Source organism: Anabrus simplex, chromosome 2 (genome assembly GCF_040414725.1).
Source record: "Anabrus simplex isolate iqAnaSimp1 chromosome 2, ASM4041472v1, whole genome shotgun sequence".
Classification (NCBI taxonomy): domain Eukaryota; kingdom Metazoa; phylum Arthropoda; class Insecta; order Orthoptera; family Tettigoniidae; genus Anabrus; species Anabrus simplex.
This window is the reverse complement of record NC_090266.1, coordinates 753,966,793-753,994,144: the sequence shown is the minus strand read 5'-3', so window position 1 is coordinate 753,994,144 and position 27,352 is coordinate 753,966,793.

Here is a 27,352-nt window from a genome sequence, read left to right as displayed (position 1 = left end):
CATCCGTAAGTGCTTTGTCAAAGTATTCTAAAGCATCATATAGCTCCGACTTACTTCGAATATACGACAATGTAAGACTATGCTTCAAGAGTCCTGACATAAGCTGCTTCAAAGTTGGAAAGTTAGTCATTATAAATTTATCACCAAGCATTTGGGAAATATTTGGACTGTTTAGAAACATCTCCAAAATATGTATTTTATCCCTGTCCGAATTACGTGGTAAGGACTGAATCAACATTTTTATAGTTAGAGAAGAAAGTCGGCCAAGCATTTTTTCTTCGAAATTCACGTTACACAGTTTTATAGTTCCATTAAGCTCGTCTTGATTTGGGGTTAAACACTGCTGTGCAATTTCACAAAGTTTTCTAATTAACTTTATCGCACCGGATCTAAGCGTTTCATTCCCCATAGAAACAATGTAGCTTTCATTTTTAAAATTCATTTCAAAATTTTGGAGCGGTTGATTACTATTTGTTATTTCTGGTTCTTCAGTGATAATATTACGGACATGATTAGAGTCTTCATATAGTGTTGTAGGAACTGAGTGAGCAAACAGCCCTTTGTGTGGAATGTCAGTCATAGCTGTGTATTCTTGATTTATTTCTTTTGAAAATCTAGTTTCTGTAAGAGAAGAAGGGTACGTTTCCATATTATTTGCACTTATGGAGCTACTTTCAATATCTCGGTTACTTTCCCCGTTTGTGTGGAATTTCCCATTTCCGTGGTCAAATTGATGAGACGTTGACATTTCTTGAGTAAAAGAGACTGAAGGGCTTAGGTAGAATGGATCGTAAGATATTTCTTTCACTTTCAATTGATTTTCAATTGGTTTCTGCCTCGTAGTTTCTATTCCATTTGTGACAGATGGGAGAAGAGTTTCTTCCAATTCGTCACTTGGGTTCACAGTATATAGGGTATTAAATTTGTGGAGCAGTAGTGCTGGAACAGTAGTAGAATTATACAACGAATTATTTTTGTCAGTGGTAATGTTTGATTTATAATAGCCGTGTGCAACAGCTGAAGGAAGAGGCAGTGATCTTCCTATGACATCAGAGCATTCATTTCTGCATTGAATATGTACGGTTTGTAAAGTATTGAAATAATCAATGAAATCGTTGAGAGAAGCTTGTATGTTGCTCCAACCTGAATTTTTTTTATTCCTGTAAATAGATAGTGCTAATTTTAGGAAGTAGTATCTCGGCGGTGTTTGGTACGTAATGTCATCACTTTCATTTTGCCAGCTTGGATATTCTCTATCAAGTTTAGATATAATATCTGTAGTAATGTTATAGGCAGTTTTAGGAAGGTAAGGACTCTGGAAAGCCTCTAATATGAGTGACTTTCTATTGTAGTCAGATTTTGTATAACTATACTTTTCCCATAAGTCATACTTTCGAATTATATGTGAACGGAGTGTATTAATGCATGATGATAAATTAGGAGAAATATTAAGATTTCTCCTAAATTTACTTAAAAGTGCAATAAGCAATTCTCTCGAACTCTTAATTTTATACATTTCGGATATCTTCATAATACTAGAGAAGTACAAATGATTGTTCTGTATGAAGAGTAATAGATCGTTTTTACACTGAACAACATCGACTGGAAACTCTGAAAGTGTAACTATATTAAATGCTTCAGTGTAGTTTACCGTTAGTACATTAAAGGAGTTTTCTGTGCCCTTAATTTTAGTTAGTAAACGAGGTGGAACCATAAATGAAATGAGTGTATCAATAGACGCTAACAATTCTTCAAATGATTTATCCTTAGGGATTTGAATTTTTATTTGTGTTAAAACTGACTGAATTAACTTGTAAGGGTCAGGTTCACGTTCAGTTTGTATCTGTGTATATTTCACTTCGAAATGATAATTTTCTTCATTTAGGAGAACATCTGCAATATAACTCCGAGTCTCCTCCAGTTCAGGAGAAAATGTTTCACACGGTAACTGTAACATTACGTACACAAATAATTCTTTCGTCATTATTAACTTGCCTTCTGTGATAATTCCTATTATATTTGCATAGAAATTACCCGTGATTGAAACGACCCAGTCAATGCTATCATCAACTGTTGACTGTGTAAAGACCGTATGAGTTTGTACAATACTTATATCAGTTTCATCAATGCCACTTAAAAAGCCTGTTTGCTGTTTAGAAAGCTCAAGAGTTACAAGTTCTTTTACATCAGACATATTTCCAAAAGTGATAGCACGCCAAGCCATTACATCCCACTTTAGATATTCTGGAGAATGCTTTTCTAATTCATGAAAAAATACTGCAAACTGCGTTTGTAGAGGCTTATGCATCATTTCTGCTAGTATATGGATAAACTCCAAGGTGTGTAGCCTTCTCGTCCTAAACGCGTCGTAAATATTTAGTAGAGAAATGTACAGTTCTTCAGATATTGTCGTTTTGGAACTAAACAACATCGATCCAAGGAGAGCGATGATATTTTTCCGAAGTAAAGTTGATGCTTGAAGCTTGACTACTATCGACTTCGTGTCAAAAATAACATTGTCATTTATATGTCGATTTGGTTTTGAAATGTCCGAAAATGAGGTTTTTGGATTATGACTGCTTCGAATATGTCTCTTTTTAGGTCTAGAATGGTTATCCCTTGTATCCATTTCAATTGTACTTGAAGAATTTGAATAACTTGTGCTGGTATACCTAGAAGGCAAAAGTTGAGTTGAGGCGTTTATTAGTTGCTCTACGTTGCTTTCCCGTACGGAATTATTGAAACGTCTATTCGAAATCACCATATTTTGTGTTGATTTGTTATTAACCATATGTTTCTTGGGATCATTTCCATCACTGAAAAGGTGTGATTTCCTTAATGAATTTAGTGATAGGTTCTCCACTTCACTGGATAGGCTTATAACAGGAACAGCATTGGCTTCTCTAGCTACGACATTCAATGTAGATTTCACTTGCTGAGCTATGGGTGATGATGGAGAATCCTCAGTGTTGTAAGCTGAACCCACTGAGAGAGCTCGTTTCCTACGGTTGTGCAGATGAGAATGCTGGAACAAAGAGAAAACCATGTATGGTTAGCTTGTTGTCAATATTAGTACAGTCCAATTATACAAAAGTTGTTGTTACTTGACTATTCTGAAACTGAAGGAGAAATTGGTCTTTAAGCCGTGCTTCCCATGTAACTCTTCTCTTAGCCGTTAAGAGGAGTTCTAAATTCTCAAACGTTGTCCCTCGTATTGCACGCGATACTTAGGAGGCGAAAGCTCGTATCGTAGTTGAACGGTGAGTCTCAATACCATGCTTTATTTTAATTGGACTGTATTCATATTAACACTCTTCCTACCTGTAATGGGCATGCAGGTTAAAGTGATCCCGTTTTTCTCTCATTACTAAAAGTAATTATTTATATTACTGTCATAACATTGAAGAATTCCGCATTTCGTCAGCTCATGCCACTGTGGGTTTTATGAGATGCAATAGAGTATTTGTAATACTTTGAATTAGTTTTAACAATCCAGACAAACTTTGCCACTGATATTTAGAATAATTTGCCGATAAGCAGTTGCATATTTAATCTCCTCGTCTGTTCACTCAGTTATCCATCCCTCTAGAATACAGCTACGTGATGATGGCGACGATCTTCTGAATATTAAGTGAGAAATTATTGACCCAGTTTCCGGCTCCCTGGCTAAATGGTTAGCGTACTGGCCTTTGGCCACAGGGATCCCAGGTTCAATTTCCGGCAGGGTCGGGAATTTTAACCATAATTTTAACCATAATTGGTTAATTCCGCTGGCACGAGGGCTGGGTGTATGTGTCGTCTTCATCATTTCATCCTCATCACGACGCGCAGGTCGCCTATGGGAGTAAAATTGAAAGGCCTGTATCTGACGAGCTGAACTTGTCCTCGGACACTCCCGGCACTAAAAGCCATACGCCATTTCATTTCATTTCATTGACCCAGTTATACATCATGGCCTAGCTATTTAATCAGTGCTAGGTAACACATTCATATCTTACTAATAATGTCGATACAGCAAACTAAGTAAGACCAGTTTTGAGATGGTGAAGTCGATGCTGTTTTATTTAGGAGCCAGTGACATCATGTTCTTCATCACCTTGAATTTATTGTGATGCAGATTCCAGTGTGTTGATCTGCGCTGTCGTGATGTCAGTACCTGTGATTAAACATGCAACTAACTTGGGCAGGATTTCGCAAGTTTGTTCCGAGAAATGAAAATAGGTGCCATGTGTAAGTATCATAAATTGTGGGCCAAAACTATACTTGGGACGACTGTGCCGTGATCCAGAAACAAAATGTTCAACTTTGGCTTGTAAGTTCTTGATATAAAGTAGTGTATTTGATCATGTGCGACTGAGGGGACCGATGATGTTTTTGAGGTATTGAATTCGTTCAGACTTAATATAATCGCTGGGTTTAAATGTTCTCTCTGATTTTTTAATTTGCAAGGATGGTCAGTTTCGTAAGAGCCTTGAATTATTGTATATTTCATTATGCAAACCAGTTATCAGTTAATGTTTACAGTTCTATAATACTGGTAAAATACGATAATTCTGGTTATATATTTTAGCCATAGAAACAACTTAGAATTAATGCATTCAGTTCACTCCAAATGTACATTTTTGTGTATGATATACTGAAAATATCCTGAGTATATATTTTTTTGCTAGTTGCTTTACGTCGCACTGACACAGATAGGTCTTATGGCGATGGTGGGACAGGAAAGGGCTAGGAGTGGGAAGGAATCGGCCGTGGCCTTAATTAAGGTACAGCCCCAGCATTAGCCTGGTGTGAAAATGGGGAAACCACGGAAAACCATCTTCAGGGCTGCCGACAGTGGGGTTCGGACTTACTGTCTCCCGAATACTGGATACTGGCCGCACTTAAGCGACTGCAGCTATCGAGCTGGGTAGTATAAATATTAGCGATTAATAAATCGTGGATTGATGAGGTTATTTTCTACCACGCGAGTTGGCCATGCGATATGGATTATGTAGCAGTAAGCTTTTATTGGACAAATAGAGGTTTTGAAACCTACCATTAGGAGCCCTGCAAATAGTTTACCGTGGTTTCCTGTTCTCACTTCAGGTAAATGCCGAAGCTGTGTAGGAATGTACCACATCACATAGACTAAATTGGCTTGATTTCCATGACAAAGTGCATCAGGAGTAGAAAACGGTTGTGGACTCATGGTGTGTTTACAAGGCAAATAAAAGTCTGCTATTACTCACGGCAGTTCAATAACATGTTTTAAGTGGTCTGATGAATATTTCTAAAAAACGAAAGTTAGCTATGAGTACAAGGGACGAAATAACTGAACAGGTGAACATGCTAGCAGGTTGCTTTCGATAGTCCACCATTATATATGTTTGAATATTAATGACATTAGTAGACGAATAAGTTTGAGTGGTGTCTTTAAAAGAAGGGAATATTATAATATGAAGATAAAGTTGGAATTCAAGAGGACAACTTGGGGCAAATATTCGTTTATAGGAAGGGGAATTGGGGATTGGGATAACTTACCAAGGAATATGTTCAATATATTTCCAATTTCTTTGCAATCATTTAAGAAATGACTAGGAAAGCAACAGATATGAAATCTGCCACCCTGGCGAGTGCCCTAATTGCAGATCAGTAGTGAATGACAAGTAGTAAACCTCTTCTAGCTGGCGTACACAAATTCCCATCTCTAGTCGCAAACCATGATAAAGGGTATCAGGACAATTATAGTTTTCAAAATAAAATTTGAAAATTACGATTTCACATGTAATATGTCACGGTACCTCAAAAATGTTTACGTTATTCACTATAGGCCAGTGTATGACACACAGAGTGAAGTTAAACCCAGATCAGGTTCGATATTTGTCTAATAGGAGGTATTTCTCGCGTCGGTCAGTTTAACATCACTTGTAATGTACAGACAGCACGTGGTGTAGGACTGAGGTAAACATGGCAATAGTACCCATTTCTGCTGATGGCCGCATTTGGATTGTGACAGTGCTGGAAGAAGGATGATTACACGGGATTATTACCCCTAGTGTTAGAATGAATCAGAGTCCAGAGTTCGGAAAAAAGATCAGGGAGACACAGGCGATCGCTGATCGACAATGGATGGTATGCCCACGCCAAACAACTCCAAAGGAGAATCGGCATTGGTCATTGCCACTTAGGACACAAGGCCGCTACACCATCGAGATCTCAGCTGCTGACGTCACAGCATTGCGGCCTAACCTAGTCGTAGAGTGGGAAGTATACATGTTATCTTCGTGCCGAAACACGTGGGTCTAGCACTGTTACTGTGAAGTATTGTTCAGATTAAGTAAGTAGAATGCCTCGTAAATGTTCCGTCCCTGCCTGTAAGGGAAATTATTCAGCCGGACCAAAAGTGAGTGTTTTCCTCTTTCCGAGTGATGAAGATTTCAAAGAGAAATTTATTAAAGCTATTCAGCGGGATGCATTTGTGCCTTCCAAACAATCTGTGGTGAGTTAAAGTTTTTTAGTTTAATTTTTATTTGAATGTTTTACTCCCTGTTGTTAATATACAGAGTAATTTAAATACATTCAATGACCAAATGATGAGGCACAGAACTAACTACAGCTCCTAACCTCACCGACTTGAAGTTATGATATTTTAGTCTTAAGTTACCGGTACTTGACTTTTTGAATAAGATATTTTTCAAATATTGTGTGCATAATATTGACATTCTTCCTGTTTTCACGTCTGTGAATTACATTTCCAGTCCACTGATATAGAGAGAAGTACTTCAGTGTATGACCTTATGAATGGAATGTTATTAACAGCACCCCTAGACAAACGTCGTCTCAAGAAAGGTGGGGTACATGTTCTACAGTAGTCTACTGTATATGTGAATATAGTTGAATACATATAATAATAGCAGAATTTGTACTATCATTGGCCTAAGTGCTGTACATACATTATTATTATTATTATTATTATTATTATTATTATTATTATTATTATTATTATTATTATTATTATTATTATTATTATTATTTCAGATGCAATTCCATCACTGCTGCCAAGGTGCCCCTCATATCTATCAAGACGTTCAACATCAAGAGAAGATCCTGAGAACCGCAGAGAACGATTCGAAAATGTTTTTCTGAAGATCAGCATCGAGGAAAGCCGTGTTGTGCAAGAAGAGCACATGAAAGGTTTCATTTCATAATCTCGACGAACTTCAGGCAAAGATTAAATTACATCCTGAGTAGGTGATAGTGAAAATGGATTCACATGTATGTCTTATGCAGATACGTGATGTTCCATTGCCTAAGATTGTGTGTTACATTGTTATCAATGAGGAATTATTTTTATCAGTGTTTATTGAAGGTGCACCGATGAATCAGGTAGGCAGTACGAAACTTCCAGTAATTGTAAGTAACACCAACCAATTATATTCAATACTTCAATTTAATGACTTTTCCATTTCAGCGAATGATAAAATTAACACTATACACGTTATGTTGAGTAGTTTACTTCCTTGCATGCCTGATAAAGCAGATATGATTAAATTTTTGATGGAACAATTTCATTTTCTCAAGTGTACGAAATCTGATTTAAGATACTCATGGAAATCTCTTGTGTACTGGTCTCTTGTGCGGTCAATATCACCTCATTGTTATCGATACTTAAGACGTACATCTGGTATGATGCTTCCATGTGAGAACACACTGAATAGAGTTACTAGCAACTTTTCTACGTCTCCAGTTAATAAACAGAGGTCGTCTAGCTTTCTGGGTTATCTTGCTAGGAAAGTTGAATTCTTACATGATAAAGACAAAAGATGTTGTTCTTTTAATGGATGGAATTCACCTGAAACCACAATTGGATTATAAGGGTGGAAATATTGTAGGTCATGCGTAAGGTATTTATGAGTGTGCAGTTAGTGCCTATGTTTTCAAAGTCCGTAGCTTAGATGTAGCCCATATTCTGCCAGTAAAAGACTTTAAGGCAGAGGATTTGCATTCATTTTGTAAGGCTGTGGTTTCGAGGTTAGAGGTGATAGGGTTTAAGGTATTTTGTGTTACTGCTGATAATAATTCAATCAATGAGAAGGGTATTTCCTACATTAGTGATCCTCCTGAACTGAAAATTAAATATGACCATCCCAAACAAAGTTTGACAGAGAGACCTCTGTATATTATTTTTGATGGTGTGCATATTTTAAAATGTGTAGGAAATAATTGGTTTAATCAGAAGGGACAACAGTTTAGTGACAAAGTTCCAGAAGGAATAGATACTCTGGAATCCTTGAAAACACTGCATGCTTTAGAGAAAGGTAATTTGTTGAAATATGATAGATGTCTAACACTGAAGTCCTTGTATTGCAATTAATTTATTTATCATAAGTCTGTACAGAGTTCTCCTCCATTTTCACAGACGCTATACATAGGTGTACATAAATGCATGAATGAGTTTTTTTGAATGATTCCATGACCGAATAATATTGTCATGCATGCATGAATAAATGAATGAACACTTCCCTCCCAGTCACGGATAGCCACCAACTGAGGAGAGAGCATTCGGTTGGCAGGATAAATGCATGGATGGGATTATGCATGACTACTGCCCGGTCGTGTTATCCACCCCTGGTGAGAAAAAGGAGCCACCTTCCCAAGGATAACATGTCCGGCCCTTTCCCTTGAGGCCCAAACAGAAGACCCCACCTGATCTAATAGCTGTCAAACACTAATTTCTCACCATTCCCTAATTTCTGCGAGGCACACGTAAGCGGAAATCCCGCACCTCATGTGCCCCCTCCCTATTCTTCTTTCTCTGTTGCATTTAGATCACTCTACATATTCGATTGGGATAGGCCCGTCCTATCCCGTCCTACTTCGGTTATAGCCTTACATAAGTGTATGAATTAATGAATTAATTAATTAATTGGCTATGATTCCCTATCTAAAATAGTGCCCTTCGCACAGGCGGATCGCCATTCCACATGCAAGGGCCACGCCTACGATTATCTACATGAGTGTATGAATAAATGAATGAATGAATTAATTAATTACCAATTCCCTAACTGTATTGAGAAAACACGTATGGATGGATTTATGAATGGGTATAAGGATATTCATGCATGCATGTTAGGAAAAAATACTCATCTCTCCCAGTACGGATAACCAGTAACTGGGGAGAGAGCCCTTGTTATGAATTAAATAAATGATTGAATGAATAATATGTGGAATGAGTAGTGAATGAATGAGTGAATGTTATCAACCTACAGCCACGGATCGCCAGCAGCTGAGGATGAAACATTATATCCATTGGGCCCTGTCTCATTACAAACAGTTTGACAGTTAATTACGTTATGGCTTACTAACATATCGACTTTACAGTGCTACATACACTAATATTCCTTTTACTACATAGCCCTATTGGCAATTTCTTAACTAATCGGTTCGCAACACAATCATCCATCCGTAATATGACCTACCCTCATTGTAGGCTCTTTCAACACTCTTCTACATGAATTTCTAATTACAATTAACAGTTTACTGAGATTACCAGGTTTATACCATTCTTTGCTTATCATCTTAATAATCCTATAGCCATTCTCATCCTCATTTATCATATATTGTTCCTTGTTATTCAAAAATTTCCTTCTCACCGCTATGGTTTCTTTACATGATTTCAACATGTGAAATTCTTCTCTGTTTTCACCACAGAGAAGGCACCTTGTTGCATCTTTCACTTTAATCCATCCCCTATTCTTGTAAATTCCCATTAACCACCATATCAAACCCCTGATTTCTCTTCTATTTACACTCACAATATTTATGTTCATATCCTGCCTTATCCTAATAAACTCTGAGAGGGTCGCCTTGCTTCTACACTCGGATACCAACCACTGTCTTTGAATATCTCTGAGTCGTCTAATGATTAGTTTATTCGTTGATCTTTCCAACCTCTCCCAATAACTTCCATATCCCAACCTATCTAATATACTTCTGATTTTCGTTAACCAATACTCTCCCTGGATATTATCTCTCTGATGTTGATATGCGATCTGCAGAAGCTCGCCACCCTCTCTTCCTTTCAATCTCAACAGATATTTCAGAACTCTCTTAAGAACATCTACTTGGATATTTTCTTCACATATTAATCTTACTCCACAATTTGCTGTACAATTTGGTAACCCCATTACAATTTTACAGAACTTACTTATAACCTGATTCAGCATCTCACACTCTTTCTCTACACCCCATAGCTCAGCTCCATAAAGCATTCGATTTTTAACTACGGCTTGCAGGACATTTCTCTGAATCTTATAGTCTATATTTGGGAATTTATTTTCAAGAATTCTAATTACTGATAATGCTGCAAGACCTTTCCATTTGGCTTGTTTTATTTGATGGATCCACTTCCCGTTGTTTGCTATATATATTCCCAGGTACTCTAATCTATTTGTGACCTCCACTTGACAACCATCAATCGTCCATTGTTCATTCTTCGCTCGTTTACAGCCTTTCTTACAGATCAGAACTTTCGTCTTGGAAATGTTAATTTTTAATGACCTCGTTTTAGCAAACTCTGTCACAGCATTAATGCTCTTTTGCATGCCTCCGGCCGTTAACGTCATCAGCAGGACATCGTCCGCGAAAATTAGGCCTGGTATTTCTTGATTGAAGTCCTTGTACCCATCTACTCTAGAAAAGCCAAATGTACAACTTGCTGGGAACATTTTAAATCATAACACTGTTGCTGCGCTGAGAGAATTAGGACCAATGAATCATATTAAAAATTGGGAAGGAACTGCAGATTTTATTGAGTTGAGTTGTATATGGTAGGATATCGTTAATGTGAAAACTGTAATCAAGGGGAAAGACTGAGAAATAGATTTCAAGAACCAATAACTCATGATTCCAATCACATTGTTGATTTCATGACCAAGTTTGCTAAATGGGCCATTGACGGTTTAGTAGGACTTAGGAAGCAGACTCAACTAGCATTGTGCCATACATCAGCTACTTTGATTGATTTGGCCATGTTCTGCATCACTGTAAAGGAAATGAATTACTTTCTCACTGGCAGGGCTCAAACTGATGACCTTGAGGACAGGTTTGGGAAGTATCGACAGATGAGTGGTGGAAACTACCATGTATCTGTGCAACAAATCTTTGAAACAGAGGCTAAATTGAGAATTCAGAGTTATTGTTTCTTGATTTTGAAGTCAGAAATAATAGCAGATGTTGATATATTAAAAGATGATTTATTTGTAAAGTGTTGTTCCTCAAAGGTTGTGACAGAAGTTGTGTACCTGTTGTTGGGGATGATGGCATAGACAATCAGAACGAAAATGTACTCCCTGCATTATTCTACATAGGTTGTTACTGTTCTTATAGAATTATTAAATAATTTAAGTGTGGCTATTGTAAGGTGTTTGTATCTGCTGATGATAATGAAATTCAAAATGACAGAAATAGCTTCATCAGTCAGACAAGTAGAGGTGGCCTTTGTTTCCCAAGCTCAGATGTAGTAACATGTGTATCCTATTTCCTTCCTGTGACACAAAAAATCCTAGATGACAAAGAAGAATTTTTCTTAAATCAAACAAGTGAGCAAAACATTTTGTACCAGGTCTCACTTTCAAATATACCATCATTAGTTTCTTCTATCCATAGTTGTACTGCTGGTCATACTGTCCATGATATTGTACATTCAATTGTACATACAACTGTAAATATCCTGTTGAATAATTATACAAAGAAATTTATTGACTATACAAAGGAAAAATGTCACTAATTACAAGAGAATGAAGTGTTTCTAAAACTGTGAGTGCAGCTCTCCTTTAGGACCACCACTGTTTATCAGAATAACGTAGGATATGTTGATATATCAAAAGAGGGTATTTTTGAAAATCGTTGTTCCTTAAAGGATGTGACGGATGTTATGTATCTGCAGGCTGTATGTTGTTGTTGGGGATGGTGACACAGATGGCTTGAATGAAAGTGTACTTCCTATGTTATTCTACATAGGTTGTTACTGTTCTTATAGAGTTTAAGTGTGGCTATTTTAAGTTATTTGTATCTGGTGATGATAATGAAATTCGAGATGACAGAAGTAGCTTCATCAGTCAGACAAGTAGAGGCGGCTTATGTTTCCGAAGCTCAGATGTAGTAACATGTGTATCCTATGTCCTTGCTGTGACACAAAACATCCTAGATGACAAGGAGGAGTTGTTATTGAATCAAACAAGTTAGCGAAACATCTTGTACTATTTTTTCACTTTCAAATATCTGGGATTTTTCTATCCATAATTGTACTACTGGTCATACTGTCCATGATATTGTACAGACATCTGTAAATATCTCGTTAAATAATGATACAGCGAAATTTAGTGACTGTACAGAGGAAAAAAGTGCCACGAATTACAAGAGATTTAAGTTTTCCTAAAATTATGTGTATTTTTTTTAGAACCACCATTGTTTATCAGAATAGTCATTTCCACCTCCTCACTGCCTGATTTTATTTCTTCCTTTATGAGCAGTTCTATAATTCCAATTTAATTATACCAGTGATAGTGATAAAAGACCACTGTTTAACCCTCAAATAATGATAAAATAGTCCTTGTTGATTCGTACGGTGGTGTAATGTATGTTATGGCTCATATTATTTTTGAGAAAAGGTAATGTACGTATATATAGCATTTTAAAACCTAATTCTGAAAATGAGTATTTGTTCTCAACGTTAGGGCGAGTTCGACCGTGTACTGAATGCTACACGACGTCGTACTCCTCAGTACTCGTGTAGGCCGCACAGTGATGACGTCACATTTCGAGTGTAGCGGCCTTGTTTCCAAAGTGGCGTTGCATTGGTTGCTTTCAGCACGTCGTAGTCCCGCTGCTACTACCACCGTCATATCGTTTCTCCAGGATCTTCGGAGAGCCACCGGAGTGAATATGTCAGTTGCAAACTTTGGGCTAGGAAGGTTTGAGAGTAAGGAGACGAGATGATCGACTATGTCGTATGTTTCGAGATGTCAGTGGTGAGTTGGCGTGGAATGACTTAAGTAGAAGAATAAGCTTGAGTGGAGCTTTTAAAAGTGGGAAAGATCATAATATGAAGATCAAGTTGGATTTTAAGAGGACAGATTGGGGCAAATACTTATTTATAGGGCGATGAGTAAGGGATTGGAATCGATTATCGAGGGCAATGTTCGATAAATTTCCAAGTTCTTTGGAAACACTTAAGAAAATGCTAGGTAAACAATTATAAATAAATGTAAATATGAGGTGAACATTGATAGGGAATCTGCCACCTGGGCGTCCGCCGTAAATGAATGTCATTGTTGATTAATTAATTAATTAATTGATTGATTGATTGATTGATTGATTGATTGATTGATTGATTGATTGATTGATTGATTGATTAGACAGTGTGGAATCGGCTGCAGGAAGGAGAATTGATATCAAGGAGGCCTGTTCCAAAAGCTGCTATTAAAACACGCTATAGAACAGCTCGTTTTCATGCTAGGTGGGCAACAATTCATAGCCCATGGCACCAAGAGCAGTGGAAGCGAACGTTCTTTCCTCATGAGATCACCATAAGCTTGCATCCACATATTAGGATCTGGAGACGATCCCGTGCGTGGTGAAACGGGCCATTCATCATGGAGTGACGGCAGCAGCAATATGAGGAGGGATTTATACTAATGGATGGTAATGCTCATGCCCATCAAGGCAGAGAGGGCAGTCAGTTCCTAGAGATGCATGGCGTGAAGTGAGGAGAGCAATTGCCCACCGACCTAATCCTCCTGCTAATATCCAGCAACTGACTGAATCTGCTGTCGAAAAGTGGGATAATCAGCCCAGAAACAAGTTATATCCTTTGGTGCTTAGTATGCCCGAGTTAGCTATACGCGGTATTGATCTGCCACACAATGAACGAGAATATTGTGTTCAAAATCCCACTTTAACAACTACTGCGTTTCTGTTGTTCTTACCAAGTGAGTTGGTCGTGTGGTTAGCGTCGAGCAGCTGTGAGTTTGCATTCAGGATAGAGTGGGTCCAAACCCCACTGTCGGCAGGCCTGAAATGGGTTTTCCGTAGTTTCCTATGTTCACACCAGGAAAGTCCTGGAACTTTACCTTAATTAAGGCCACTGACGTTTCCTTCCGACTCCTAGCCCTATCTTATCCCATCGGCGCCATAAGGCCTGTCTGTGTCAGTGCGACGTAAAGCAAATTAAATAAAAAAACTGTTGCTCTTGCATAGGTGACTCCATGTTGTTTTTCTTTGTACATACCCTTTGTACTATATCATGTACGTACTTACACATAAAAAGTGAAAAATCCACTAAATCAAAATACGTAAGCTTCTTTTATCACTATAAAATGAGAATATAAACCAACTCTGTAATTCACAATTTTGATCCAGATTCAACTATGATAAGTCAATTTTAGACGAAGTCTCCGGCCTAAATATCACTCGAAATCCTCCACTTTGTCTTAAATCTCAATAATAATAATGAGAAAATATGCTTTTCTGTGTCATGAAACGACCAGGTCCATAAAAAAACAGGTCAAATTTTTTCCTTCATTCCTATCGACATTTGAAATTAAAGAAATGAAAATAAAAACGAGTAGAACGACCACAGGGACTCCCATTATTGATATGAATGTAAAACTACAATACGTAGAATTTCCCCCCGTTGACTCTCGAGGAAAGTTGCGAGTTACAATGTGGTTCCTATCGTCTTTTTATTGTTGTGATCGATTTTATGGCGGTTTATGATCACTGGACGACATTTTCATACACACTATATAGATTCTTTGAGGATTTCATCTGATCCTCTATGAGAGACTGTTTGCTCCGTGTAGTGGCAGAGTTCAGATCATATTTTCAAATGAAAATCCTTTATAGCCCTTTATAGTCCTCAACTAGCCATGATATTAAGGTTCAATGTCTATATATTCTGAACACGTGTTTTGAGAGTTTATTAGGCCTATATTCAGATTACATTCTTTGATCCCATAACTATTATTAAGTGACATGTCTTCCAATATAATGTGTTTGGGTGCATACAAAGCAAAGCAAATTCATCTCCGTACAGGCCATGAAGGCCCTTGGAGGTGTGGAAGGTAAAGGCTTCCATTATCCGTAACGTCGGTTCTTGATGGGGCAGAGAGATTAGCTCTACGCCGGGCCGCTTTCGGCCCCAGGAACTCATTTTTGGTGTAGGCTGAGTGAACCTCATGGCCATGTGCACCTCCGAAAGTGGAAATATCGTTTCTTAAATTTTACGACTTCCTGACGGGGATTGTTTAGCTACATTGGTAGGTATAAAACAAGGCAAAACGTATCCTCGTTCTCATTAATATCGCTAATGTTGATATCACTAATTTCGGTTGTGTTAGTTTCGTCACCGCTATGAACTTATCAGTTACGATGAGGTAAATATGATATGCAGTGTGAACACATGGACATTTTTATTAGTAGGAAATCCGAACAATGAAAAATGTGAGTGAAGCTGAGACTAGTGTAAAATAATCACCAGTAAAGGGACGATCTGCAAATATATTTTTAGTAATATTTAGTAATAATATTTGGACTGTGAAGTTTTATTTGAACTGTGTGAAGATCCACAAACTTCCATACCTCAGCACGTGGTATGAGGAATCATATTTGTATTTGAATAAACGTGCGAGTGTACAGCCGATTAAGAAGTGATCGTATTCATTTATGGAGTGCTAAATTATACATTTATTTTTCAAGAAATGCATTATTTTGGAGTGATTAATGCACATATTTAACGACGGAGATTTCGTCGGAATATTCTACACTCTACACCCATGACCAGCATGGATTTAAACTTCTGGACCAGGAATCAGCCAACATCACATCTTGCCACAATCATGGAGATGTAAAGAAACCATGGAGGAGGAGCTGAAAGGAAACACCATGTCTTAGAGGAATACACAAATAATCCAATATGAGGTGTACTTGGAAACCGCCATAGCCAAATGGTGAGAATGAATCATCCTGTATTTAAGTCCGTCTTATTTTATTTTGTTACCTGATTAAAATCATATCGTAGATATTTATTACAAGTCCAGAAAAATTCTAGTATACATTATGTGAGCAGAATTTTTACCATTTTTTTGTTATCTACGATAATCGGGGAAAAGTGCTGACATATTCCGGAACATTCCGAGAGAAAACAGAACTAGGTTTGGAAAACATGTTAATCGTTTAGTAATTCATTATTGTCTCCTAATAATTACTCATTTTTGATTAAGGAAGTACGTGTGAAATTGTACTATCTAAAACACATTTTAAACGGGCACATTTCACTCTCAACTGGTGTTAACACTACTGGATAGCTAATTCATTATTCGAACTTGTAAGAACATTATAATACGTTAATTCAGTATCATTTTGAGTGAATAACAGTGTATGATAGTTTTCAAGTCATATTTATAATATGATTTTTAAAAATTTAATTAATACAGTATTGTGATTACAACATCATACAAGTGTATTAATTAATCAGAGGACTGATGTTAATATCATTATACTATCAGTAAATTAAATATTTTCTGTATACTATACTTTGGTAAAACACATTCAAACTGTCATAGTGAAAGACTTGTTTTTAACAAGTCTTAATATTTGATGTTTGCAAAGCAGAGGGTATAAACAAGTGTGAGAATTACATTCATTCGACCGGGCGAGTTCGACGTGTGGTTAGGGGCACGCAGCTGTTAACTTGCATTCGGGAGATAGTGGGTTCGAACCCCACTATGGGCAGTCCTGAAGGTGGATTTCCGTGGTTTCCGATTTTCACATCAGGTAAATGCTGGGACTGTACCTTAATTAAGGCCATGGCCGCTTCCTTACCACTCCTAGGCCTTTCCTATCCCATCATCGTCATAAGGGCTATCCGTGTCGGTGCGACGTAAAAAAATTCGCTGCGAAAAAGAATTGGTGAATTTAGTGCAGACAAGCTATGTTCAAAGTATTTGGCTGTACATTGCCGAGATCAGATATCATCGAACACGCGCCAGAACTGTTGGATTCAGTATAAGCCACAGGGGGAGTTTTGTGTTTCCTCCGGCCTGTTGAAACGCGAGGGGTTTGTGTCTAGGTCACAACATCAGCTGACTGCGTATAACAAGGCTTATAATGAATATTTAAAGACGATGTGATATGATATTTATCATATTCCTTTTGTAACACTTCCAGGACCTTGATAAGAAGAAATAATAATGTTAATTATCTCACACACGACTCCTAGCCAATTCTTATTTAATAAATGGTGTTGCTTTCCAAATATATGTACCTCTCATTACCAAATCCTGCGATGTGTAAATATGTTATTATGAATATTTAAGTGAATGATATGACGGAATGGTATTCCCTACGACGTAACAATACACACTAAAATTGTAAGAATGTTTTATTTTTCACATTTATGTGTTTAGCTTGTTAATAAATATGCGTGGATGTTATTTTATAACTGTGACTTTCTCTCTGTGAGTCTAGCCTAACTTATCCGCGCTCATTTATCCTTACTTGCTCTTACGCCCCGAGACCTCATGCTTACCATTAGTCCTAATCCTTTTTATAGCAAAATACCAAGGCAGTGGTACACATCAATAGGCATATCATGGACTAGGTCATAACAAACATTATATTTGGCATGGATTAAATCATGTTAAAATATCTTGGAGATTAATAATTTATTATTAAGATTAAAAAAATATTTTAACACAAATGCAGTAAATGTTAAAAATGTCAGGCTCTTTTACACTAATGGTTACAATTACCTTCCGCTAAGGACACATTGTTGTCATGTCCGTGTATTATATCTTTGATTAACAGTTTTTTTATTCCGTTGACATGTTTTTAAACTGGATAAATTTTTAGGTTATAACGTTTTCACAAAGTAACATCTGCATATATGGACAGCACATCATTTCAACAAATGAACGTGAGACTAGTTTCTCAGTTGTTTAATATGATAATTCTCTTGCAAATGGTACAATGTTTTTGAGATAATCTCAAGGGGATTTACTGACAGTGAACTGACAAAAACTTTCACTCGAGAATGAAATACTTTATAAAGATTCATTAAGGCATCAAACTTTAATTTAATGGAGAGATAACCTCAGAAGGAACAAGAATAATTTTGCTTCAGAAGGAATCCTTGGATCCCTAAGAATAACAATTGAGTGCACTGTACAGGTGTCGAACAGGTGTCGGAGTATTTATAGAATAACGGATTCCGATATGTGCTGACAACCCAATTTAATTAAGATCCGCTAGAATGGTACGTCGCCGGTATATTTCGGTCATCAAGTTGTGACGATCACCCTGCAACAATAGATTTTCTGAATTTACACTATTGCAGTTTGTTTTTACCCGAAGAAAATTTGTCCTATCATTAGATAGTAATTGTGAGCTCAGTTTTTAATTGCCACTGGCATAAATAAAGCAAGCACTGGATTTTACTGAGAAAATGGATGAACTGTTGTTGGATTGTGAGATCAATTTAGGCCTATTTAGTATTGATAGCCACAGTCTTGCTAAGGAGTGTTTGATTTATTATCTAGGAGGATATATAATACGCAACGCATCCAAGGTCACAAAATGTCATATACAGGGTGAAGCAAAATTCGCTCACTCGGGCGTCGCAGTGCGACTCCTCACATGCCAACAATAAAAACATGTCTCTCACAAAAGTTGGTCCTGCGAGTATATCAGTATTTGTTGTGTTCAGCGTTACAAAATGTTGAAAATGTAGGATACATGTGACCTAAGGTCTTACTGTATTACAATATGTAATGTCCGATGGAAATTAGCAAATAAAAAATGCGCCTCAACCCAGGATCGTACCCTCGACCTCCTGCTTGCTAACCCAAATCTCTATCCACTGCCCCAACTGTACAGAATGTGTAATATTTTCTGACAGTGGTACTTACCGTACATGTGGTTACAGTGTTGCCATATTGCCACTCTTCAACGTCCTTTTTCTGCCAGCATCGACCCCTCGACCTCCTGCATGCTAACCCAAAACTCTATCCACTGCACCAACTATACAGCACGAGTAATAAGTGCTGACAGAGGCAGTTACCCTACATGTGGTTACAGTGTTGCCAAATTGCCACTCTTCAACGTCCTTTTTCTGCCTGATATACTCGCAGGACCAACTTTTGTGAGAGACATTTTTTTTCTTGCTGGCATGTGAGGAGTCGCGCTGCGACGCCCGAGTGCGCGAATTTCGCTTCACCCTGTATATGTCAGTCTGTTTAACGGAAGGCTTACAAGAGAAATACTTACTGCAGCCGTCACATTTATTAGGGACTATAGCAGCATTGGTAGCACTTCCCTCACCCATCCTTGAAAAGCGGTTTTTACTTTGTTCGTGGAAATTGAAATTGTAGTGTAACAAAAACTCTTCGATGAACTAGGGTGGAGATCACACTTGCTCTTCTGCTCTCTATGGTATACTGTATGTGACAGCAACTGGTTGGATACCCTAATTGCTGGCCGTCTGCCAGTCTACCTGCTGATGTTCGAGGGCGTGCGGAAGAGTACAGAATGGGCCAGAAGTCACCACGGAAAATATTTATTGTTATTGTATTGAAACAAGAAGTAACATTTAATATAAATAGTACATGCAGGATGGAATAAGACAGAAATGAATGTTCATACAAATTTCAAACTCTCTCGATTTGCTGACCATCATTCTCGGCGCAGAGTTGGATTTGCTGCCATGTGCGTCTGCTTGCCCGGCGCAGCATTTCGGGAGTGATCATTCTCAGGCACGGGTAATCTCTTCAACGGAAATCATACGAGTTGCCGAAATCTTTTCATTTAAAAAGGACCACGGCCAATTATCGCACGTTACTAAGTCCGGGCTTCTGGGCGGCTATATAAGAGGCCCTCCAAGTCCAATCCACAACGGAAACTGGTTGTTCAACCAGTCTCGAACGTCGATTATTCATATTGTAATCACTTAATTCACTGATAATGCTGGATCGAAATGAACGATAACCTTCATTCCTCATCCAACGACGCATAGAGGTTTTGGGAATGTCCATCTCCGCCGACCGGTTCCTTGCCGATCGTGACTTCTGGTCCATCCTAAACCTACAACCTGTTTTCCAGTCATTGATCGGGTCAGGGATGGAATGAATGAAGCAGATATAGGCTATTAGTACAATGGGGTCGCCACTCCCAAAGTGATTCATTAATGACTGATAGATGCTATGAAATGAGGATGGAGAGTGTTGCTGGAATGAAAGATGACAGGGAAAACCGGAGTACCCGGAGAAAAACCTGTCCCGCCTCCGTTTTGTCCAGCACAAATCTCACATGGATTGACCGAGATTTGAACCACGATATCCAGCGGTGAGAGGCCGACGCGCTGCCGTCTGAGCCACGGAGGCCCATCCTATATTTTATCAGTTAAACAGGAAATAATATAGCTAGTTTGAGGGTTGTTTAAAATACAAGAGGATAGTCACAATGTGTTCCTTTCAGGGAGAGGTCTAAAATCCTATTCACATGTTACATTTGAGCTCGCATGGAGTTACTTTCGCGATAAGGTTCTTTTTCTACTGGAGAAGGAAGTTCTAAAGAAGAAGAAATGGGTCAAATTGTAACTGATTTGATTGTCAGTAATCAAACACGCGTTCATAGCTTTATAGGAAATTCTCCTGACAGCAATGACAGTGACAGTTGCAATGATTTTGATTGCGAAACTCGTTCTCCAACCATAAGCAATCGTGAAAAGCCGAGTTCGAGTCTCCAACATAAATCTCTGGAATCTAGTGATGCAAAAAGTCTGCCTCCATGCAAGTAATCGATTTCCAGCTATACGCATATCCCAGAAAGGAAATTTAAAGGACCCACTATCAGTAATGCTTATAAGGAAAAAGCTATGAAGTTTTGGATTAATGAAGATGACAAGAAACGGCGGTCATTTACATACGGTACGTTCGAAGGCACTTCCGCTTGATTACATCGGAACGTAGACTTTGTGCGTGGAAAATCTGTTGGGAAATCGAACTGGAAGAAAAAATATGTGTACAAGAAGATTTGTTCTCGCTTTCAGGAGACCAAGAAAGCAAAAGGAAATACTAGTGATGAAGATTTGTGAGTATGGGGTTTGGAAATTTTGCAAATGGTTCCACCTGCGCTTTTCATGAATGGATTGATCGATTGAAGAAGAAACACAGAATTAACAACTGGAAAATTACTAAATTTGTTTTACGATTCCATGTATGATACAGAAATTGTACAAAGCAGCGGAGAAATTCCTGAAGACAGCCAAAGGGAGATTTATTCATTATACTCCCTACTGAATTTAAACGCGACGAGGGTGGATTTGATCCAGAAATGCGGTCTAAACGGACCCTATCTTTTGTTGGTGAAAGACGCACGCACACTGTAGCACAATCTATTTGTGCACTAACTTACGTACTGTAATGCCAACGGTCGGTTGTTCTGTAGGTCCTTTGACACAATGCACAACGAATAAGAACTTCATCGTCACACCGTTTCACGCGTAGGCCTATTTTATTTTTGAGCTCGGTTGATTCGCGTGGCTCTCCTGCAGGGAGTTCCAGCCGTGGTAGACTACATTGCTTGTGTGACATTAAGGACTTTACACATGGGATTATTGCTCGATGCGGAATCAAAGATCAAAATGAAGTGTGAGTTTTGACGCCATAATTTTCGATACTTCTCTCGTTAGCATAACTAAGCCAGTTTATGCAGTCACTAAATACATGATAACCAGCGGAGAACCTGTGCCCGTGCAAGACGTATTTTAAAAATCATGCTTTACTGTTTGATTTGTAGACTAACTCCTGCCATATTCGTTTACGATCTGAAAGGTATCGATGATAACTTATTGTTTGCATGTGTCCTTCTTTGAAGAGATCTATAATATTATTCGTGTGTTAAAAATCGCATTGAGTTATTTCCGCGATAAATGATTTTCTTCCTCGGGAGAAATAAGTTCAAAATCATAAGAAATGTGTTAATTTGTAATTTATTTAATTTATAGTAATCAAACACGCGTTCATCGTTTACATATAGTATATAACGGGCACTACAAACTCGGCAGGTTGCTATGTTACATATTTCCCAGCAAACCACGAATATTTTTATCGTGCCCCGGAATCTTGAATATAAGAAATGAAAATGAATGAAGGATTTTAGTGTCCCTATAGTTAAGTTCAACATTAATATCTTGACGAAACACCATTAGCTCTTACAGTCTGCGGTATAAATATTTACATTGTTGGAAAACATCGCAGCTATTTACTTTTATTTTAAATAAACCTCAAAATACGGAAGGTTGCCTGGTTAAGTTTGGACGATTTTTACGTACCTTTTGTCCTAGGCGATTCTTCTCCAGACTCGGTCATGCTCGATGTGATAGCCACGGGCATGGGCTATTGCCCGATATCTCAATTTCCACTGTAGAAAAATTCGACGGAGTACAGGAAGAGTAATATTGTCACATACCTTCTTGCACACTTCCCAAAGAACCTCAACAGTGGCAGGACGTCTAGAAGAAAGCCCTCTTTTGAGGAGACCAAAGGCACAAAAGTCCATCGGCGAGACATCCGGGATTTGACTAGGGTGTCACTAAATGGTATGACACGGACACCCTTATCTGCTTCTTTTCTCTCGTAGAAGGTGACTGATGATCTAGCAGTGTGACTGGATGCCTTATCCATATGGATCCAGACATTTGAAGCCGTACAGCCGAGGGATATCTTCGTCGAAATTGGGGTCTATGACATTCTTCTAAGAGAACGTAGCATTGATCTTCACGTTTTTCGTCACTCTGAGGATTCTGAGTTTACCTCGGGCAAAATATCCTGCCGCTACCATGAACCCCCTAGCAAACTTTTCTTTGTTTTCCTCGACGAAGTTTGAGTGTCCCTTTTGGCCTTTTGAGCGATAGTAAATAGTCCGGGGCTTTTTGGTGTCATGAAAATAAATCAAAGCTTCAGCCAGGGTAACAACCAACTGCCACTTATTCCCTGCTAGGTAGTTTTCGTATACTTTTCTGACATTAGGGAACCGTTCTATAACGTGCCTTGCTTTCAAAGCATGTCGACGTGTCTTATGTCGCTTTACCAGGTTCAGATCTTCTTGAATTATACGGTACTCTACCTTTAGATGAGCTTGTATGGTTGGCAAGGTGTCTTTGAATTGGTCGAGTTTCCTTCAGGACAGCAGCCTTTAGCTTCTTAATGACGTCCGGAGTTCTGGAGGGTCGAACTCTCTTCCGCGGCAGTTTTCTCGAAGTTATTGTTTCTGGCGGGAAACCATTCTGATACAATTTTATCACATTGCCTACAGAGGGCTTACTAGTGTTGAGGCCTTTCATTTTACAATGTTGTACAATCCTGGATAATGAGAAATTAGTATCGAAAAGTCTAGCAATGTAGCCTTGCCATATATCTGCAATTCGGGAGGCTATGAGGAAACATTGGTATGATAAGACTGTACGTGGCATTTCTGTAAATCACACTCACCAGATAGAACGAAAACATCGACATACAGATGCTTCCAGGAGGGACGCATGTGCTCAGGTCATGTCATGTATTAACTGGGGCAACCCTCCGTAGCTACATTACTTCCTGGTAAACTAATATAATGAAACCTAATTTCTGGCCTAGTCTATCCTTCGCGCGCGTTCACACATCAGCAGGTAGGCCGACTGCTGGTCAGCATCTAGGGTCGTAGGAAGAAGAACTTATCCAGGGGTTGGCTTATTCCAGTGGTACGGGGAGGCATTTTAAGCAACTCGATGAATTTCCTGGTGGAATGTCCTGTAGGCAAGCCATATCACTATGTGGTCCAGGAGTCAAGAATCAGAACACATCGGTCACCTGAATACGGGAAGAAGCCTTTTATAAACCACGTCCAAACTTTCACATTCCCATTTTCTCCGAGTTTCCAGTTGTGATAATAATATTATCAGCTTTAAACATATTTTTCAAAACTATTGGCCTGAAGTTTCCAGCAAGCTCCAGATACACAACAAATCAATTTGGCAATGGTTACTGGGGTGTTGTAGTGGAAGGGAGCAACTCGTGTTTTGCATGTGGTCATCTTGCACTATGCGAGATCAACTAACACTATGAGAAGTGGGTTTCGACACGATAATTTTCGATACTTCCCTCATTAGAATGAATAAAACAATTTATACAGCCACTAAACACATGATAACCAGTAAAGAAGCTGTGCTTATGTAGGAAGTATTTTGAAAATTGTACCTTACTCTTTGATTTGTAGTCTAACTCAGTAAGTAGAAAAACAATATTACTTAGCCTAGAAATGCTTCTTGACTTTCTTAAAAGAGAGTTTCTTTTAGAGCCCTATGAAAGATTCGTACAACACAACGAAAGGTCTTGTCCAGTGACCAGAATCGTTTTCTGTTGATCCTTTCCATTCCATTTTCCAAGATATGGTGGAAGATGATACTTGGAAATATGTGCTAATTTCATCAGTAAAGATATTCATGAGTTGTTTACGACCGAAGTGTGAGTACTTTTTAAAGTCTATGAACATAGTCAAGGTTATAGGAAGAATGAACTGTAAAAGAATAATTCATCAAAAGTTTGCTCTAAACATAGTTTTTAGTACCACAAATTACACCCATGCTTAAACAATGAAGTATAATTGTGACATGCGATACGATAGTGCACTACATCATTCGCACCGGCATTGAAATTGTATCATGTCATGTTTCCAAGACGGTAAACTAGTAGTGCCTCCGTGTCCCATAGTGTGGCCCTGTAAACACAATCATAAATCGATACTGTTATCTCAACGGAATATTAGGTGTGCGTATTTTCTTGTAAGAATATGTGTGCATATGTTCACTGATGTTCAAGGACTCCACATCGACGGTATTATGTAGATTCAGGAGAAAACTCAAGGCATGTCGAACTTCAAGGTGATTCATACTCCTGATGGCGCACAGAGGGTCCGATGCTGGTTCCAACAGGTTGGACGATGTCTGCCAATGCTATAGCAGTAAACGTCTAAGGAGTAGAAATCGACAAACCGATCATTATTTGGCTCTAATCGCTAGACTACCCAGTTGGAGTGCGTCTGACGACATTTCTGGGTACCTAAGAGTGCCTTTCAGTATACTGACACGGCACTTAAGTAAAGTGGGACTAGTGTGGCAAAAGTATTGAATAATACTAAAATGTTAAGTAAAATACATATTTATTTCGTGTATCTTTGATATTAATCAGGGCCTCTCAAACGCCCAAAATCTCACGCGTGCAAAAAGCGGCACAAGGTTCCTGTGCACAGTGCATCGGTCCCGCTCGGCTCGGCTCGGTCCAACACTTCGTCTCTGGGCTACTTGGGTAAGCTCGGCTCAACTAGGCTCAACTCGGCTCAGATTTGGAGCGCTACGGAGCAAGTGAGGAAGAGGGAGACAGGGGGAGCGAGCGAGACAGGGGTGGGGAAAGAGGGAGACAGCGCTATAGCTCCAAATCGAGGAGTGGGGGTCTGCACTCTGGTCAACCAAGCGAAGTCTTCTTTTGCACCGTGCACAGTGCATGCACCAGGCGCATGCAGCAGGCGCATGCACCCTGAGAGGCCCTGATATTAATGGTAAAATTACACGCGACCTTCAAAACTGCCACGCTGTACAGTGATGCATAAATAGCAGGCGAACTCTATCTTAATCGGATTATCTGAAATTAGAGAGCATTGTGTAAACTGTATTCTGGCGAGTATGTATGCCGCGGTACGACTGCAACTAATATAGTTATCTTCAGTTCTCAGTAGTGTAAATTGGTACAGTATTATTCTGATTTAAGTAATTGTTTCTGAGATAAATTTTCTGACATGAAAATCTACTAGTTAATTTTAAGTTTAATTTTGCGGCATTGAATATAATGACGTTTAACGTATTAATTGTACCCGTTTATGACAATAAATACGTAATAATCTTAATAACACAGAGACCATTCCTGCCAATTATACGGTTTAAAACCCTGCTTTCGTATGTTACCAAAGATACTGCTCTGGTATTACACTTCCCCACATCTCTAAGCGAGTCTAACCGAGTGTTTTTTCAGCTCGTTATAACCCATGAAGATTATATTTTGTGATTGCATGATATGCTATATGTGATTGTGTGACCAGCTGAAGATGACCTCGAAAGGTCGAAACCAGTCCTGTAGTTTTAATTTAATGAATTAAGTATTGATTAGGTGGAAATCTTCTTCTCATTGTATTTGTTTCACTATTCACCTATCCAAGGGTTCTGATAGGGCAGATCTTGGGGGACTATTGACGAACATGAGGGCTATTTGATAAGACAAAATAGTTATCGAATGGATGAATAAATTTCTGGAAAGCAGATCTTAATGAATCAGACGAGGTGAAGCATTACGCGATTCGGTAATGATAAAGAAGATGGTTCCGCTAGGCAGTATTATTAGACATTGAGAGTTGAGATTGTAAAATATCTCAAAAACGAAGCGTTGTATAAAGAACTGTCCTGAATAAAAGTTGCTTGATATTAAGGGGGAAAACATGTTATTTGTCGTGTTTTATCTGGAAAACGTTTGGATGGTTCTTTGAGAGTCACGTGACTTTTTTCTAAAGAGAACCAGCACTTTTCGCATTCCTCATACACCGCTTTTCATACATAATTTTATAAGTACATGGTTCTTACCCTGGTGTAGACAATGCAACATTGATGACATGTAGGTACAGAGAGTAATACCAGTTATTGCATACGCATCGGACATTAGCGTAACCCAAAAAAACCCATGGCACTACAGCCCTTGAAGGGCCTTGGCCTACCAAGCGACCGCTGCTCAGCCCGAAGGCCTGCAGATTGCGAGGTGTCGTGTGGTCAGCACGACGAATCCTCTCGGTCGTTATTCTTGGCTTTCCAGACCGGGACATTAGCGTAATACATGTTCAAATGATGCCCTACATCAATGCATTTTTCAACTCTGTGAATGGACGAATGATGTGTCCGCAAAAGCATGTCTCTGTCAATACTGGCACAAGCATTTCCTATGCGCGCCTTCATGTTGTCCGGAGTCATTGGTTTTTCACAATACACTCGATCTTTCAGGTAACCCCATAAGAAAAAGTCCGGGGATGTAAGGTCAGGAGACCGAGCAGGCCAAATGACGGGACCTGCGCATCCTATCCAACGATCATGATAAATGTTTAAAACATCCCGAGCAGTACGTGCATAGTACGCAGGACACCCATCATGCTTATACCACATCAGCTTCCTGGTTTCTAATGGTACATCTTCCAAAAATAATAGCAACACCTGCGTGAAAGAGTGTATGTACTTTGCACC